The 15,185-nt window shown below is 33.2% G+C and overlaps 1 pseudogene; it reads right to left on the bottom strand.

The window, feature by feature from the left end:
- Window positions 1–6,376: 6,376 nt before the first annotated feature.
- LOC149576581 (ruBisCO large subunit-binding protein subunit beta, chloroplastic-like) lies at window positions 6,377–13,094 on the bottom strand (annotated as a pseudogene).
- Window positions 13,095–15,185: the final 2,091 nt, after the last annotated feature.

Genomic DNA, 15,185 nt, shown 5'->3' with positions numbered 1-15,185 from the left:
TGAAGACTATTCAAAGATCTTAGTAACCATACATAATTTGAATAAGTGTTGTCACTAATAACAAACTTGACTTAATGTCAACAATTTACAATTTTCTTATGCATCTTCTCCCCCTTTGACATCAATGAAAAACTTCAAAATGTCAAAAAATTGTCAAAAACTTTATAATCATCTGCCTTAAACTGATAATATCTTCATAGAGTCATCAAAACTTGTCTTAAGATTGTTTAAACCTTTTATCCATGTATCCCTAGTTGTTTCAGCAGAGGTGAGAATTGCACATAGGGCATATGATGCAATCTCAATTGCATTAAGATCAAAGTATTAAAAAATTGTATAGTGTCCTTGGCTTTAACACACTCCTCCAACTATCTCTCAATAATAGATATCTTCAAAGCAATGGACTCTCTGAATTCTGATAATCTCTTCAAAATTTGTTCTTTCTGAAGTTCCAATTTCCTAATATTACTAAGAATACTAGCCACTTGTCCTTCAAAGTCATCAATTTTGTTAGAAGGTTGTTGTATCTAGCTTGATAGAGCTTCTAGCTCACTCAGCTTTCCTTCAATCTTACTATCAAAATCCTTTGTCAACTTATGAGATAAGGTACACTTGATGTACAATACCTTTCTATCTTGTTGACATTTCCAAAGTTCCTTGATACAAGTATCAATACTTACCAAATCATTCTTGATATTTTGACAAATGGTGCTAAATAGATTAGCATCATGTGAAATCTAGGCCTTTGATTCTACAACATTCAACAAATTTGTAAATTTTTCATCAAAATATTTCAACACTACTTTTCCCTCTATTCAACCAATGCTAACTACCAAGCATTCATCAAAATTTTGACCAATGCTTGGTAGAAAACTACCATGCATTGGTCAAATTTTTTTTGAGGCTCACACTTGTTGAGGGCCACTTCAACAATGGCCCTTCTTGTGAAATTTTTGTCTCAAACCTTTCTAATGAGATAATGTGTTATGAGCTCTTCATCAGTGGGATGGAAGTGAATCTAGGAGGCAATTGTGCATCACCCATATCATGACTATAACTAAAGATAAGAGCTTCTATTATTGAATTATCTTCCTTATCACCCTTATTCATTTCCTTTGCTATGGGAAATAGGGAAGAGAATTCAATAATAGAGGCTCTTAACTTTAGTTACAGTCATGATATGAATGATGCACAATTGCCTCCTAGATTCATGTTCCATCCCACTGATGAAGAGCTCATAACACATTGTCTCATTAGAAAGGTTTTAGATAGCAATTTCATAAGAAGGGCCATTGCTAAAGTGGACCTCAACAAGTGTGAACCTCAGGGAGGGTTCAATTCCCTCCTTTATTATTCGATCACTATGTGTATAATCCCACACACCCATTTGATCTCGAATAATGATATGTACCAAATGCTAAATGTGTGTGTTGAGTGCCTCAAAACCATCCATTTCATGCCTTCATCTATACACAATGTCTTTCTAGTTTCTTTCTACTCGCATGCCCATTTCATTTCAGATGATCATCTAAAAATTGTGTCACTCTAAGCTCTCAAATATTTCCTCTTGATTAATCATCTCATAACTATTGAATGAGAGCTTTGGGATAAACTGTAGGCATCTAGAAAAGCATAAAGGATTTTGTTAGACGGTGTAGATGAAGTAGTAGCATTTGCCTTGGGAGACATGCTTGCAAAATGGAACCATAGATAAGTCATGTGAACTATTTGACAAGATTCATGAACATAATGTGGTCATCAAAAGCCATGGTTGCTAGATATGCACAAAATAGATATATTGAGAGAATATATTTGTTTAAGTTGCAACTGCCCTAGTAGACATGCATGAAAAATGTGGAATCATAGGTAAGCCACTTGAACTATTTTATTGACTGCCACCATGAAATCTCATCTAATGACAAGCCAATATTGCAGGATATGCATATTATCCCAATAAGAATCATTATACAAGGAATGAACTAAGGCCTGATCAAAGAGCTACAAATATCAAAGTACATAAAGGAACTGACAATTGAACCACAAATAATCATGATATATATCAAGCAGCATCATAAGCCTGAAAAAATTAGACATGCTACAAGAACCTTCAGGTACCCAAGGCATAAATCGCTTATAAGTAAACCATTGAATTATTTCTTGAAAGTGTAAAAGCTAGGTTAGGTACAAAGCTATACCACATTACTTAGATCAAAATTCACAAAACATAGGTACCAGGTTTAAAAAATTAAAGGTTCAAAACCACTAGGTTTGATCAATTCAATGTTCAAAAACCATAATTACCTGGTCCAAAAAATTGATTTGTTTAGGAGATCCATAAAAATTGGAAATCTAAAACCCAACAAAGAATTCACTAAAATTTGTATAGGAATTGAAAATCCAAGGATGAATTGGACAAATTTTCCTAGTACAAAAAATTTGGATCAAGTTGAATATGATTTAAAACTAACCAAATCTGGTAACTATGTAAGAAAGTCCACCATCTAACACTTTAGTGTGAAAAGTCAATCCAAATCAAAGACAACATGAATACAACACACTTTGCACCAATACATATACCATAATTCAATAACCTATTAAACAAGCATTTCGACCTGAAGAAAGTGGGGATAACAAAATAGAACAATCATGCAAAAGATTGGAAGCCTATTATGCAACTACCTATAGAATTTCCAATTTTAGTACCATAAACATTAGATGCCTACAACCAAAGAATATCTTCCTTGCAACTGATCTCCACATCCCATAATATGATTTAATTTCCCATCTTGTAGGCTTTGACTCAATCCTTGATTAGGCAACTACCATAACACATTAATACAAGCTTCAGTTAAATGTTCAAAAATCATTTCCCAAGATTTCTACAACTATTAGTATTTCCTACCTATCAAACAAAAGCCAACAAATATACATGATTACCTAAGTCAATAAGCCAGTTTGAGATAGCGGACCTCTAACTAAAGTCTGGCTTGCTGGATTTTCAAGACCAACAAAGTTGAAACTAGATCCCATACCTCCAATTGGTTGATGTGAACCTTGATGTAGTAAATGCCCCCCAATGGGACCACCAGCACTTCCACATCCTACACCAAATCATCTATTACACTTCACTCTTGCATTCTTGTCTCCTAATGATGGATCTTGTAGTGTGATCCAAAACATTGATCCTAAAAATACCATACACAATCAAATTGAAAAACAAAAAAATTACTTTTCAAATAGATTAATGTTGATGTAGCTACAAGATTATGTTTACCACAAATTCATTTGATCCAAAACATTGATGTTAAACCACACATTCATTTGATCCAAAACATTGATGTTAAACCACACATTCATTTGATCCAAAACATTGATGTTAAATCACACATTCATTTGATCCAAGACATTGATGCTAAACCACAAATTCATTTGATCCAAAACGATGATGCAAAAAATATTTACACAATTGAATTTAAAAATCAAATTATAGCGTCATTCAAAAATAACATATATGAAGGGATAAGCAACATCATCCACTACAATTTCATAGATGTTTGAGTAAAAAATAGTTGATCTTGGCAGTGAGCTCTCCAAGTTGGAGAGAGTAGGTGCCTAGTTTCTATTGAAGTACGATGATGCATCATTTATGCTTACATTGTATGGCCTCCCTACCATAGCAAGAAATGTTCTTTCTAAAGGTGTACATCCCAAGATGGACAACCCTACTACTATGAACTTTCTGGCTCCAGCATTATACAGATCCTAACATAGTTACTGTTAACATTTCCTATATTGAATAAACAACACACACCCCAATCAACATTCCCTATAGCCAAGTAGTAAAGTGCATTGCTTACAATACTTGAAGCACACTCTGGCCCAACAATGGTTGTTATTTGAGATGTTTATTCCCTAAAATATTGTACTTACTTCCACAATGCTATCACATTCTACACAACCCCCACAAAATATAAAAGCTCTCAACCCAAACAACAAATTACCCACATTACATGCACTGGTAATGTAACCATTTTAATGCTTAAATGGAAATTCTTTAAAAAGACTTATTTATGCCTACCCTACTCTCTACAGTAAAATTATCATAGCCAGAGCTAGCTGAAGTGAAGCTTACTCCTATAAGAAAATCATCGGAGGTGAGACTATCATCTAGATATGTTGGAACTACTTCTTTGATTCCTAGTGCAGATGTTGTAGAAAAAACTCCACATGATCAATACTACAAGGAAGGCAAATATATCATTTCAAGTAGGAATACAAACTTGTTTGACGACATGAAAAAGTTAAATATTTCATCCACTACAGCTAGTTTTTGAATTTAAATACAAGGATTAGATTTTTAAAATAGACCATCTAAAAAAAACTAAAGGTGGTGGTTTTTCTATGGATCTAAACACTAGATATTGACATCTGTACTGGTGACAAGTTAAATCATTTCAAGCAGACTATTTTCTCTTATATGACATCATTTTATTTCCATTAGTTCTCTTTTCTACCATCCACAAAAAAATCTAACAACAAAAACTCAAACGTGAGTATTCAAACCAATTAACAACAAAGTAATTATAGTAATAACAAGCCAAGCTTTAACTGATACTTGGTTTATGATAAACCATTGAAACTAAAAACAATAACCATATGCAATTATTGCTTCATATCTGAACAAAATTACTAGTTGCAAAATAGAGATAGTTCTACACACTAAAGGCATAATTACCATCAAAGAAAAACTTCCAGACTTAAGAATAATAATCTCAAAAATGACTTTTCAAATTAAAATCAATGATAAGGGAACCATCAAAATGACAAGCCAATCCTCAATTGGGAAGTGGTTTTATAATAAATAATTCGAAATATAAAAACCTTACTATTTTCAATAATTGTCTTATATCAAGCCAAAACCACAAAATATTGAAAAGTAGAATTATCTGAACTCTAAAATTTGAAGGTGTATTTATTATTGAAGTAATATGTTAAAACTTAAGATGCATAAATCATTGATAAGTAGGAGATATTTTCCACATCAAGTCAAATTTTGATATTGCTATCAAGATTCAACAGTGTAGTTTTTGAGTCAAACTCATTGAACATGACTCATGCATAGTAGTTCACACAAACTCATTTCTCATGAGAATGAATGGAACACTTAGCACTCATTTCATCTAGGTAGTGCTCACAAAGGTGAAGCATCATGACTTTCTCAAAGGCTCACCCATTCCAGTACTACTCCAGCTCAAGCAGGCTTAACTATGGAGTTTCCTCCATGGTTTAAACCACTCTACTTGCAATCCCATTTGCAAAACCTACAACAAGTATTATGCCTTATGAACCATTCATTAGAAATCCCCTTGAGCTCATCAATAGATAAGCCTAAGATATTTTCCATAGTAAGTCAAATTGTGATATTGCTTTCAGGATTCAACTGTACATTTTTTGAGTAAAAGTCATTGACCCATGAATATATAATATATGACCCAAGAAAGAGGGTGAAATTTTAAATGTAATGGATTATACATCATTTCCTCCTACTACCGGCCCTATCTGACACTTGCTCCAGAGTATGAAGCTAGGGAACTTGCATACAACTTGGAAGAGATTGAGGTTTTAGAAATCAGATATGGCTATGCATGTTCAATTATAAAAAGTTCATTTCTTGAAGTTCATTTCATAACATGATTGCACATGCAAGTCTATTTCTTAGGAATCTTTCCTATTCCAAACAACAAAGTTAGGAGTTCTAATTCTCAAATGAAACTAAGATTGTTCTTGCTGATGTCTAAATAACGAGACCTAGAAGTATTGATTTCAAAATACTATTTGATATTCATATCATGCATAGATTCTTGAAACTAAAGTAGATGTTTGAGTAGAACTATTTTAATGTTATTACCATTGGATTATCTTCTTGTAAAACAAATGTTGGGAAGACATATTGGACACTATTTGATTTTACTATTAATTGTGTCAATTTGTGTTAAGTTTGGGTTAACTTTTGATAAGGGATATTTCAAAGAAAACAAAAACCACTAAGATGGTGCATTCTTTATAGACTTTTAAACTAGCATACATGGTAAATAACCCTATTGTCAACCAAAATGACATTGTAGTAGCTATGTTTTTTTTTACTGCAGTGACCAATTTATCTTGCTGAGCTTCCTAACAATTTGCAAGCAACTAGTTACTTGTCATATTATGATAGATATTGGTATTCATTTAATTTCAATATGATACCCTACCTATGTACAAGACACATCATGATTCAGAAAGGGTAGAGGGCCTAAGACAATTGGCATCACATCCAACTTAGGCTTGTATTTTCCTTCTTTCTTTATAACAAGGGCACTACACAAATACACGGTCAGTGAATATCCTGATAAACCATATTTGCAAGGACTTAAACAACATTAATTTGCATCCATTTGACCAATTAGGAAATTGAAAAAATAAAAATAAATTACATCAAATGAATATTTGGAACGACTCCTGGAATGGTCAAATTCCACTTTCTAAGAGTGGAATCTCATTGAATGTTATCCAAGTTGGTGAGCTTCACTGGGGATCCCAATTTAATCATTATGTGGAATCTGTCTATGAATTTTCAAAGAAAATAGTTTGGAAGGATCCTAATAAATTACCTCTATCAAAACAGGAAATCATTCAATTTCAAAATATTTTGAATTCAAGGCGTCTTTCTTTTTGAAGCCCATGATCAGATTTTTTGGGCTCCAGCTAAGGATGGAAATTATTCAGTGAAAGAGGGGTACAAAATTTTAAAATAGAATGGTTTGAATAAACCTACCTCCAAAGATTTTTCATTTTGTTGGAATTCGATTGTTCTTCCTAAAGTAGGTTGTTTCTCATGGCTAGCATTAAACATAGGATTTTAACCAGTGACAGATTGAATAGACTACATATTGCTCCTCCTTTTAAATGTGTTCTTTGTGAGGAATAAGAAGAAACTGTGGATCACCTGTTTGTTACATGTTCATTTTCTTATCAATTTTCGTGCTTCATTTTGAGTAAACTTAATTACCTTACTCCTTTGCCAAAAAATCTTTGGGATCTCTTTCAAACTTGGCCACTTCTTTATCAAAACACATTGTTTGCAAATCTCTAGAAATGCATACCAACCTTGGTAGTTTGGGCTATCTAGTGGGAACGTAATAAGCGTATTTTTAGAAAGGAATCCCAAACATTAGACATTGTTTTGATTGGTATTGAAAAATCAATCTCAGAAGTGACTAATTCTAGTCTAAAAGTGATTAAATTCAACCCAATTGTGAGCCATTGGGATTCCCAAATTGTCCAACAATGGAAACAATTATTCATACCAAATGGGTGGAAAATTAGCCACTCACCCACATATCTCTTACCTAGAGAGAATTTTTGGAGACCCCCTTCATATGGTTTTTGGAAGTTGAATTTTGATGGAGCTTCAAGAGGAAATCCAGGTCCATCGAGTTTTGGAGCATGTATTAGAAATTCTTCTAGTCAGGTTGTGGCTATCACAGTTTCTCCTTTGCCCATTGATACTAATAACATAGTGTAGGCCCATGCCCTATTTGTCGAGCTTATTTTAGCTAAACAAAGTTTTTCCATAGGCTACATATAGAAGAGAATTCTTCAGTTATTATTGATGCTTGTATCCATAGGCGCATTATTTCTTGGAAGCTAAAATATGTTCTTAACCAAATTTGGAGACTTCTTGATGAATGTTTAGATATTTGCATTTCACATATTTATCGAGAAGGGAATAAAGTTGCATATTTTTTTATCAAATTTGGGTTGTGATGGCGTTACTGCCTCTACTTTTCATCCTTTACAATCTATTGAGAAATATAAGGTTCTACAAAATCTCATTCAAGATGACTTGGAAGCCTCTATCCGCTCGGCATCTAAAGTTCATGCTTTAGGTGCTGAGTAGATGTCAAGTCCAATAAGAAGATAATTGATGCTGAGTAATGCAGATTAATATTAGATGCTAAGAAAGTCTCTAGGTGCCAAGCTGAGCAAGTTACACTCTAGTGTCAAGTTAGCTATGTTCTAGCACCAAGTAAAGTAGAACTATATCACATGCCGAGTTGATCAGTTCACACAGTTAGTTCATGATTTCATCAAGTAGGTAATTGAAGTATCCGCTCGGCATTTGAAGTTCATGCTTCAGGTGCCGAGTAGATGCCGAGTCCAATAAGAAGATAATTGATGTTGAGTAATGTAGATTAATATCAGATGTTGAGAAAGTCTTTAGGTGTCGAGTTGAGCAAGTTATACTCTGGTGCTGAGTTAGCCATGTTCTGGCACTAAGTAAAGTAGAATTATATCAGGTGCCGAGTTGGTCAGTTCACATAGTTGGTTGCTCAGCTCATCAAGTAGGTTATTAAAGTGGAGTAATACTAATAAGTATCAAATGCCTATGTTTAGGTGACAAGTAAAAAAAATAGGTGCCAAGAATATTTGATATCCTTCAAGTGCCAAGTTAAGGTGTCAAGTTTAGTTGTTGATCCTATTCTACTTTGAATGTGATATATGCTAACTGAAAAATAATAGATGTCGAGAACATTTGATATCCTTTAGGTGCCAAGTTTAGGTGTTGAGAGAGTCTTTAGGTGCTAAGCTAAGAAAGCTATATTCTGGTGCTGAGTAAGCTATGTTCTAGAGCCAAGTAAAGAAGAATTGTATCAAGTGTTGAGTTGGTCAGAACACATAGTTGGTTACTAAGTTCAACAAGAAGGTAATTGAAGTGGAGTAATTCTGATAAGCATTAGATGCCTACGTTCAGGTGCCGAGTAAAGCAGAATTGTATTAGGTGCCAAATTGTCCAGAAAGCATGGCTGATCCTATTCTAGTTTGTATGTGATATATGCTGAGTGAAAATAATAGGTGTCAAGTGGTGCCAAGTTAAGGTGCCAAATTTAGCAGGATTGTTTCAAGTACCGAGCAGAGTTCTTGGTTGTCAAATTCAACAAGAAGGTAATTGAAATGGAGTATTGCTGATTTAGGTGCTCAGTGAAGAAAAATGATATAAGGTGTCGAGTTAAGGTGCTGAGTTTAGAAGGATTGTTTCATGTGCCGAGCAGAGTAGATTTTTTAGATGTCGAGTCAAGGTCATTTGTATTAGGTGTTGAGTTGCCTAGAAATAGAGTATGACTCAAAGTTCATTAATGTCTTATGATTTTATCGAAAACATTTATGATGACATGACATGCACAGTATATTTTGAGTGTTTCAAATTTGATTATTCTTTGACGACATTTAATTTCTATTTCTGTGATTCAATTTCCTCATGTGGGTAAAATTTGAGTCATTAAAATGCTTCGTCATTAGTACTTTTTCCATCTCTTTCAAGGATGTTTTCTATGTGAGCATAGATAGCTTATATCATGTTGCAATGTGTAATTTATTGCTTGAGGAATGACATCTTCAATTGCACATATATGCAAGAGCTCTATTCTATGATCTGTGCTTGTGTTTGTGTTACAAGATGAGTTATGGGTGGGATATAGCTCTGGCTTGTGAAATGTGTCACAAACAGCATTTTGTCATCATGCCAAAAAAGAAATCGTATATGCTTGCCACCGGCATTTGAGGAAACTGAGTTATCGAGTATTATTTTGACTAAGGTATTGGATCAAATGTTTTTAATTTCTTCACTCACAGTCTGAAGAAATATTTGGCATATCATTGGTGAATAATTTTTATATCCTTCAACACTTCTATTTTTTTACCCATCCCAGCTCATTTCAATTTTCCTTTCCAATGCTATGGATCTCCTACAATCTCCTGAAATGCTTCAAGCTTTGGCCCATAAGGTAATCCAACATCACTTCTTGGTTGATAACAAATTGATTGTGGCTTTGCAAAAGTATGACTTATGGAATGGAGTGGCATTAGTTGGTGGTTTGTTCTCACATTTTCAACTCCTACTCCAGGGATTTGAATGTTGCTTATGTGCAGCCAATTGAACCGAATTTTTGGGATTTAATTGATGAGGTTAACTCGGATTTGGATTGGATTCATGGTAATTCAAAGTTTTATTCTGGCTGGGGCCCTATTCCTGGTGGGTTTGGGTCAATTGAAGGTGGTTTTGTGTCTAATTGGGAAGATTTTTAAGATAAGTGCTAAGTGCTAATTGCTAGGTTAAGTTTTTCATGAAGATAGTGCTTGGAAAAGTCCAAAGAAATAATTGTCTAGGTACTCTTTGGTTCACCATTGGGTGGTAGTTGATACACCTATTGTAATTATTTTCTTAAACTATATAAATCTATGTATATATTAGGGATGATGTTGGGTTTTCTTCACTAATTCTTTCCCAGTTGACCTCATTGAATTAGTCTTAATAAAATATTATAGTGGCTTACCACTTTTTCCTTTTATATATATATATATATATATATACCATCTTACCTTAGTTGGATCAATAATTCCAGCAACCATCAAATCTTCATAACCACTTGTAGCAGCATTGTATCCATAATTGGGATTATCATTGGAAAGGACCTATAAAAAGACAAGGATAGGGTTGTCATTTTACTACCATGAAGACTAGAAAGAGTTATTCGCATCCAGTACAACATCCAGTGAAATTGAATAAGATTGTGCACCTAGGCACAATGTCAATTTACTTAAATTCAATAGACTTCACAAGTACTAGAAAGAGCTATCTGCATTTATGCTGATGTCCAATGAAATTGAACAGGATATACCTAGGAAAAAGAGCTCAAATCAATGAGATTCTACTGAATAGTTGTGAAAGAATTGAATTTAATTATACTTGATTCTATTCAAAAATTTCTCAGGAGTTGTAATAACCTTTTCAACCACAACACTTCCATTTACTCTTGTATTCTCTGCAATTAGTTTCATCAGGTAGCTCAAAGCTCATTTAACAATACCTGCACCAATCAGTAGACACCAAAGAACTAGCAAATTTCAGAGCCAAATGTTACAAACACATTGTAAAGCTAAGTCTAATATGACAAAGAATATCTACATATCCATTAGGGATTATAAAGCCACTTCCATGCCAACCATACTTGCTCATGTAACAAACACAAAATTAAGCTACCTTATGTTCCTCATTTTCAAGTGTATCTCTAATAGCATCAACCTTTGTAGCAAGCCTCAAAAGAGCACACCCTCTGCCAACAACAATGCCCTCTTCAATAGCTACCTATTTATAGAAATTAATTAGTGAATTTCTCCAATACAATTAATATAACTTCAATTAATTTGTCATTCTACAAGGGAGGATCAAAGGATAGTGGACAAAAGAATTAGTCCTCTTTACACCATTAGAGAATAGTAGTTAAAAGACTTTGTCATTCCATACACAAATGGCTTAATAGTTAATTTTTTCTAGCATAGGAGTTGACATGGGAGTTTTATGCATTTGTATCAAATGACAAAGTTATTTACAGAGAAGACTGCCATACCTTTCTAGCATCCAAAGCATCCTCCATTCATAACTTCTTTTCCTTCAACTCTGTCTTTGTTTGTGCTCCTACCTATCAATCATACTTATTATCATCCATCACCTAACTTGGCTCATGCTTATTTATTATCATAATGATATAGGAATAATAAAGCCAATCTTAATGAATGATATACATTGACAAAATTTATCTATTACTCAGAGAAGTATTTAACAGTGAAACACTATAGAAGACTAGGCACATTTCAATAAATTCACCTATATAATTGCAACTCCCCCAGATAGTTTAGCAATCCTTTCATTCAATTTTTCTTTCTCATAATATTTTTTAGAAACTTGGAAATAAAGAAAATATTCAATTGTCAAATACATTCTACAAGCTAGATTGACAATAGCACAATTATCTAACAAGTTATTCTTCACCAATATATTGATATGATCAAAAAAAGATAGTGTGTTAACCATGATGAGATACTAGGTGAAGAAAAAGTAGAAATAACATAAAGAATAAAACTAAAGTGCTCTAATTACAAAGCATAAGACTAATAGTCCATGTTAAGGCCTAAAGAACACACACACACAGACAAGAAAGCATACCTCAATCATGCTCCTAATTTGATTAACTCTTCTCTCAAAAGCCTTCTCAATCATTCCATCACTAACTATTATTGTTGAATCTTTTGTAAGCACTATCTTGGCAGCAATTCCCAGAACCGCATTCCCAACAGTGTCAAAGGCTAGCCCCACTTCATCTCTAAAGACAGTGCTTGCATTAGAATACATGGTTTAGATGTTTATAGTTGTCTATATTACTTAATAACATATTAGGAGAATGAACTTTGAAATGACATAATCCTAAGCTGACAACTTAATTTTTGCACTCAATTTAAACTCATGTTCAAAATATTAAAAAGGCTACTTCATTATGGTCTATGACAAAATGACCAACATAATTAACATTGGATAGAAAACTGCCATGATAAATGATTAAGAGACAAAAATTTAGGGTTCACTTGATAATCATACTACTAACTAATACCTCTAGTCAACATGGTAATGTCATCCAAATATTGACTTTTCCTTTCTCCAAATCTAGGAGCTTTTAAAGCAGCAATCTTTAGTGCACCTCAAAGCTTGTTGACAAAAAGGGTAACCAAGGCTTCTTGTTCAATATCTTCAGCAATTATTAAGATAGGATAACCACCATGAATTACATCATCCAGTATGCCAATCATATCTCTTGCGTTTGTTATTTTCTTATGAACCAACAAGAGCTATAGGTTGTAAAGAAAAATAAATTCATTTCTATGTAAAGTTGCCTGATTCCTAATACATGTCCAACCACTCTCTTACAATAGCTAAATGATAAGCGCTCATTTTCAAAACAGGCTAAAAAAGGAAAAAATGATTTCGATCCATATATTAGTTACCTTATGATTCTCATACTCTGCTGTCATCTTCTCACAATCTATCAAAAATATGGGGAAATATATCCACAGTCAAATTGCATTCCCTCTACAATGTATAAATTATTTTCTACACGTTTTCTTTCTTCAAGGGTTACTATACCCTTCCTACCAACTTTACTCAAGGCCTCTGCAATCATATTTCCAACTTCATAATTGTTCCCAACACTTATTGCAAAAATACAATTAAGGAAAGATCATTACTAACTAGGCATGCAACGGTCAAAAAAATAACCATTAACAATGGGAAAAGCATTTTATTTTGGCAAATTTCAAGAACGGAAAAAAATACAACTATATCCAAGAATATATCTCAAACATGAAAATACATATCTCACATACAACCATTGCAACCACTGATAAGAAACAATATCAAAATTATATCTAAGCCGAATCAAAAGGAATAACTAAGGAATGTTTTCTTCCAGAAATGCATAAGATAAAACATATTAGAGCACTCAAACAGCTTGCTCTAATTTTGATGAAATTTATAACATAATTCACTAAAATAAACATAGGTTTTAAATTCTAACCTTGTTCATAATATGAAGAATCTCTTTAGAAATTAACATAGATGTAAATGATCATAGGTAAAGGAAGGCATGTTCTTTTACCTTAATGTCTTTCTTGGCCTCTAGATCCTCGTCGCTTTCTTATGAGCTCTCATCCTCCTGGGAGCTACTCCCCTCAACTTTTTTGTAAGTTGCTGCATTTTAGTGATCTAAAAATATAAAACACCACAGTAATTATTAGGATTATGAAACATACAAGAATATATATAGAGAAAAATTACAAGCTTTACCTTTCAAATATTTTCCATGTGAGAGGCTATAAATCCAATGATCAGAAATGTGAAATATGCAATGAGGCAATTACATGTAAGATAAACTACATAGTAATTAACAAAATAACATAAGTCCAAATACACAAGAATTTATATACACAAAAGAAAGAGCTTTACCTTTCAAATTTAATCCTTATGAATTTATTGTTTGGAGAAGCCAGAGCAGTTATAACTACATGCGGTTCAAAACAGACAACTAATATTATAAATTTCAAATCAAATTTGAAGGTGATGTGTGTGTCTTATATGATATTAATTTTCATTTTTATGATATTGAGTATGTGCGATGAAACTTCAAGAAATATCAATTCAATGTTCAAAAAGATTAAAAATTGCAGGCACATGAATGTAGATTTTCAAGTGAACTTGTTACATAGTGTTGTGTGTAAAATACAGAAGATCAAAATTCTAAAGAGTGTTTGTGAAATACGATGCATATGTGTTGGGTGTAAGATCAAAAAACAAAAGAAGTTTCAAAGGAAAAAAACATAGCAATGTTATTATGTCACTTGACTGATTGAATTGAAGGAGGGAATGATCACAAGTTTTCACAGCCTTTAGTATAGTTAACAACAATATACAAGTCCAGTGACATCACTGGTATCAGTCACAGTAATTCTTTCTCTATTATGTTTTATGAAATAATTTGATAATTCTGCAATCAAGTTTATGTATTATATAGTTCTTTAAATCTTCCAATTTCTTTGAAGATATATTACATGACTAATCAGCATTATAAAAGATAGTTATTTGATAGTAATGTTATGAAAGGACTAAGTTTGGTTTAAAAGCATTGAAATATAAGTTTAAAGTAAGTTATATTTGCTGATGATTCAAAGGTAGATTTAATGATGAGATAGAAGACTTATATCAAATGGAAGTTGAGCAGTCATACCATTATATGAGATAGGTAGAATATCACTTGGTTCTAGCATTGCACTTAAAAGAGGATACATGGTATTAGCTTGGATAGATGACTCAGGCCACTAGTTGAAACATGATTACAAACTTGAGGGTGATACCATTTCACATCATGGGATGATTAGTTACTCTCCAAGGATACCAACACTTGTGATATATGCAAATGAAGATGTAGACTAAGAGTGTATCACACTTGTTATGGCACTTGGGGATGTAGTTTCTTCATGTGATGCATTGGTCTTGGGTTGATCAATCTCAGTTGGGTGTTAATGTTGGGATTTCTCAACAAGAAGTAATGGAACTGGTTGGGATTCATTAGAGTGACCTTGGAAGATATAAGGACAAAATTTTTAGATGTTTAGGTGGTATTCACCATTTTACCAGTCACTTTGTGTCCCCGTTTCATCTAGAGATAAATTGGGACAAGATTCTCAACAAGGATTGGAGCATTGATCAAATTGGTACACTTGAGATTTCTGCTTGGCAATCCTTGGAAAAGGAAGGA

This window comes from Cupressus sempervirens, chromosome 1 (genome assembly GCF_028749045.1).
Source record: "Cupressus sempervirens isolate cs-2001-9-10 chromosome 1, ASM2874904v1, whole genome shotgun sequence".
NCBI lineage: Eukaryota > Viridiplantae > Streptophyta > Pinopsida > Cupressales > Cupressaceae > Cupressus > Cupressus sempervirens.
This window is presented reverse-complemented; position numbering and strand designations above follow the sequence as displayed.